General features: G+C 39.7%; 1 non-coding gene across 1 annotated transcript; it reads left to right on the top strand.

Moving 5' to 3' along the window:
• The first annotated feature begins 702 nt into the window (after positions 1-702).
• On the top strand, positions 703-809 carry LOC130958760 (small nucleolar RNA R71). The gene has a single exon (XR_009077866.1). It is a non-coding gene; the product is annotated as a small nucleolar RNA R71 (small nucleolar RNA).
• The last annotated feature ends 4,439 nt before the right edge of the window (positions 810-5,248 follow it).

Here is a 5,248-nt window from a genome sequence, read left to right as displayed (position 1 = left end):
GGAGGGAGTTCAGTAATTTTCTTGCTCAGCTGTCCCACTTGTGCCTCCAAATTCCTAATGGAGGATCTTGTTTCAGTCATGAAACTTTGAGTGGTTTTGATTAGATCAGAGACCATGGTTGCTAAGTCAGAGTGGTTCTGCTTAGAATTCTCTGTCTGTTGCTGAGAAGATGATGGAAACGGCTTGCCATTGCTAAACCTGTTTCTTCCACCATTATTGTTGTTGAAACCTTGTTGAGGTCTCTGTTGATCCTTCCATGAGAAATTTGGATGATTTCTCCATGAAGAATTATAGGTGTTTCCATAGGGTTCTCCCATGTAATTCACCTCTTCCATTGAAGGGTTCTCAGGATCATAAACTTCTTCTTTAGATGAAGCATCCTTAGTACTGCCTGGTGCATTTTGCATTCCAGACAGACTTTGAGAAATCAAATTGACTTGTTGAGTCAATATTTTGTTCTGAGCCAATATGGCATTCAAAGTATCAATCTCAAGAACTCCTTTCTTCTTACTTGTCCCATTGTTCACAGGATTCCTTTCAGAAGTGTACATGAATTGGTTATTTGCAACCATTTCAATTAGTTCTTGAGCTTCTGTAGGCGTCTTCTTCAGATGAAGGGATCCTCCAGCAAAGCTATCCAAAGACATCTTGGACAGTTCAGAGAGACCATCATAGAAAATACCTATGATGCTCCATTCAGAAAGCATGTCAGAAGGACACTTTCTGATCAATTGTTTGTATCTTTCCCAAGCTTCATAGAGGGATTCTCCTTCCTTCTGTCTGAAGGTTTAAACTTCCACTCTAATCTTACTCAATTTTTGAGGTGGAAAGAACTTTGCCAAGAAGGCATTGACTAGCTTTTCCCATGAGTTCAGGCTTTCTTTAGGTTGTGAGTCCAACCATGTCCTAGCTCTGTCTCTTACAGCAAAAGGGAATAGCATTAGTCTGTAGACCTCAGGGTCAACCCTATTAGTCTTGACAGTGTCATAGATTTGCAAGAATTCAGCTAAGAACTGATGAGGATCTTCCAATGGAAGTCCATGGAACTTGCAATTCTGTTGCATTAGAGAAACTAATTGAGGCTTAAGCTCAAAGTTGTTTGCTCCAATGGCAGGGATAGAGATGCTTCTCCCATAGAAGTCGGGAGTAGGTGCAGTAAAGTCACCAAGCACCTTCCTTGCATTGTTGGCATTGTTGTTGTTTTCGGCTGCCATGGGTTCTTCTTCTTTGAAGATTTCTGTTAGGTCCTCTACAGAGAGTTGTGCCTTAGCTTCTCTTAGCTTTCGCTTCAAGGTCCTTTTAGGTTCAGGGTCAGGGTCAGCTTCAACAAGAATGCCTTTGTCTTTGTTCCTGCTCATATGAAAGAGAAGAGAACAAGAAAATATGGAATCTTCTATGTCACAGTATAGAGATTCCTTGAGGTGTCAGAGAAAAAGAAAAATAGAAGGAAGAGGGAGAAGAATTCGAACTTAGTGAGATAGAGTTCGAATTGTGCATTGAGGAGGAGTGGTACTGCATAAATAGAAGGATGTAAGAAGAGGGGAAGAAATTTTGAAAATTAAATTAAAAAGATTTTAAAAACATTTTGAAAAACTTTAATTGATTTTCGAAAATCAAGAGTGGGAAAGAAATCAAGTAATTTTTGAAAAAGATTTTGAAATTAGAATTTAAAAAGATATGATTGAAAACTATTTTGAAAAAGATGTGATTAAAGAGATATGTTTGAAAAGTTATGGTTTTAAAAAGATATGATTGAAAAGATATGATTTGAAAACAATTTTAAAAAGATTTGATTTTAAAAATTAATGACTTGGCTAACAAGAAAAGATATGATTCAAACATTAAACCTTTCTCAACAGAAAAGGCAACATTCTTGAAATGTTGAATCAAATCATTAATTGTTAGCAAGTATCTTTGAAAAGGGAAAGAAATTGATTTTGAAAAAGATTTGATTGAAAAGATTTGATTTGAAAAAGATTTGATTTTGAAAAACTTTAAAAACTTGAAAAAAATTTGCATTAAAAACAGAATCTTCCCTCTTGTGCCATCCTGGCGTTAAACGCCCAGAATGGTGCACATTCTGGCGTTTAACGCCCAATGCACTACCTTTTTGGGCATTAAACGCCCAACCAGGCACCCTGGCTGGCGTTTAAACGCCAGTCTGTCCTTCTTCACTGGGCGTTTTGAACGCCCAGCTTTTTCTGTGTAATTCCTCTGCTGCATGTTCTGAATCTTCAGTTCCCTGTACTATTGACTTGAAAATAGAACCAAGATCAAATAAACAATGCATGCAAGACACCAAACTGAAAATAAGACACTAGACTCAAACAAGAAACATAAAATATTTTTGGTTTTTTTTTATGATTTTGTAATTTTTTTTTTGGATTTTTCGAAAATTAAGTGGAAGAAGAAAATAAAGGTATCAAAATTCTTAATGAGAATTCCAGGAATCATGCAATGTTAGTCTAAAGCTTCAGTCTAAAGGAATTAGACATGAATAGCCAAGCTTCAGCAGGACACTGCATTCAAGAGCTAAATTGATGAGAATCAATCAGCTTTGGTGATGATAAGAGCATCACCTTGAAACACTAGAATTCATTTTTAAGAACTCTGAAAAATACCTAATCTAAGCAACAAGATGAACCGTCAGTTGTCCATACACGAAACAATCCCCGGCAACGGCGCCAAAAACTTGGTGCACGAAATTGTGATCATCAATGGCGCCATCAACATGGTACGCTCATTGCAATCTCAACTCTTTATCACAACTCCGCACAACTAACCAGCAAGTGCACTGGGTCGTCAAAGTAATAAACCTTACGCGAGTAAGGGTCGATCCCACGGAGATTGTTGGTATGAAGCAAGCTATGGTCACCTTGTAAATCTTAGTCAGGCAGACTCAAATGGTTATGGATGATATATGAATAAAACATAAAGATAAAGATAGAGATACTTATGTATTCCATTGGTGAGAATTTCAGATAAGCGAATGGAGATGCTTTGTCCCTTCCGTCTCTCTTCTTTCCTACTGTCTTCATCCAATCCTTCTTACTCCTTTCCATGGCAAGCTTATGCAAGGGTTTCACCGTTGTCAGTGGCTACCTCCCATCCTCTTAGTGGAAATGTTCAACGCACCCTGTCACGGCACGGCTATCCAGCTGTCGGTTCTCGATCATGTCGGAATAGAATCCAGTGATTCTTTTGCGTCTGTCACTAACGCCCCACAATCGCGAGTTTGAAGCACGTCACAGTCATTCAATCATTGAATCCTACTCAGAATACCACAGACAAGGTTAGACCTTCCGGATTCTCTTGAATGCCGCCACGTTCTAGCCTATACCACGAAGACTCTGATCTCACGGAATGGCTGGCTCGGTTGTCAGGCGAGCGCTCGGTTGTCAGGCGATCAACCATGCATCGTGTATCAGGAATCCAAGAGATATTCACCCAATCTAAGGTAGAACGGAGGTGGTTGTCAGTCACACGTTCATAGGTGAGAATGATGATGAGTGTCACGGATCATCACATTCATCAAGTTGAAGAACAAGTGATATCTTGGAACAAGAACAAGCGGAATTGAATAGAAGAACAATAGTAATTGCATTAATACTCGAGGTACAGCAGAGCTCCACACCTTAATCTATGGTGTGTAGAAACTCCACCGTTGAAAATACATAAGAACAAAGTCTAGGAATGGCCGTGAGGCCAGCCCCATGATCTAAGATCTAAAGTGATCAAAGATGATCTAGAGATCTAAAATGATCAAAAGATGAAAATACAATAGTAAAAGGTCCTATTTATAGGAAACTAGTAGCTTAAGAATTACAAAGATGAGTAAATGACATAAAAATCCACTTCCGGGCCCACTTGGTGTGTGCTTGGGCTGAGCATTGAAGCATTTTCGTGTAGAGATTCTTCTTGGAGTTAAACGCCAGCTTTTATGCCAGTTTGGGCGTTTAACTCCCATTTTGGTGCCAGTTCCGGCGTTTAACGCTGGGAAATCTGAGGGTGACTTTGAACGCCGGTTTGGGCCATCAAATCTTGGGCAAAGTATGGACTATCATATATTGCTGGAAAGCCCAGGATGTCCACTTTCCAACGCCGTTGAGAACGCGCCAATTGGGCTTCTGTAGCTCCAGAAAATCCACTTCGAGTGCAGGAAGGTCAAAATCCAACAGCATCTGTAATCCTTTTCAGTCTCTGAATCAGATTTTTGCTCAGGTCCCTCAATTTCAGCCAGAAAATACCTGAAATCACAGAAAAACACACAAACTCATAGTAAAGTCCAGAAAAGTGTATTTTAACTAAAAACTAATAAAAATATACTAAAAACTCAACTAAATATACTAAAAATATACTAAAAACAATGCCAAAAAGCGTACAAATTATCCGCTCATCAACGTCCACTGGCCTCCAATGAGTTCCCTAATGAGGAACCATGGGAATCTGAGGCTCACACTGAGACCATGGAGATTCCATTTGATTTACTTCTGCCATTCATGAGCTCTGATGAGTATTCTTCCTCTGAAGAAGATGAATATGTCACTGAAGAGCAAGTTGCTAAATACCTTGGAGCAATCATGAAGCTAAATGACAAGTTATTTGGTAACGAGACTTGGGAGAACGAACCTCCTTTGCTCACCAAAGAACTGGATGACTTGTCTAGGCAGAAATTACCTCAAAAGAGACAAGATCCTGGGAAGTTTTTCAATACCTTGCACCATAGGCACCATGACCTTTAAGAAGGCTCTGTGTGACTTAGGGTCAAGTGTAAACCTCATGCCTCTCTCTGTAATGGAGAAGCTAGGGATCTTTGAGGTACAAGCTGCAAGAATCTCACTAGAGATGGCAGACAATTCAAAGAAACAAGCTTATGGACTTGGCAGACCCTTCCTAGCCACAGCAAAGGCTGTGATTGATGTTGATAGAGGAGAATTGATCATTCAAGTGAATGAAGAATCCTTAGTGTTTAAGGCTCAAGGATATCCCTCTGTCACCATGGAGAGGAAGCATGAAGAGCTTCTCTCAAAACAGAGTCAAACAGAGCCCCCACAGTCAAACTCTAAGTTTGGTGTTGGGAGGCCACAACCAAACTCTAAGTTTGGTGTTGAACCCCACATTCAAACTCTAAGTTTTGGTGTTGGGAGGTTCCAACATTGCTCTGAGTATCTGTGAGGCTCCATGAGAACCCTCTATCAAGCTACTGACATTAAAGAAGCGCTTGTTGGGAGGCAACCCAATGTTATAT

The sequence above is a fragment of the Arachis stenosperma genome, chromosome 10 (assembly GCF_014773155.1).
Source record: "Arachis stenosperma cultivar V10309 chromosome 10, arast.V10309.gnm1.PFL2, whole genome shotgun sequence".
Lineage (NCBI taxonomy): Eukaryota > Viridiplantae > Streptophyta > Magnoliopsida > Fabales > Fabaceae > Arachis > Arachis stenosperma.
The sequence above is the reverse complement of the archived record's forward strand: the minus strand, read 5'-3'. Positions and strand labels throughout refer to the sequence as shown.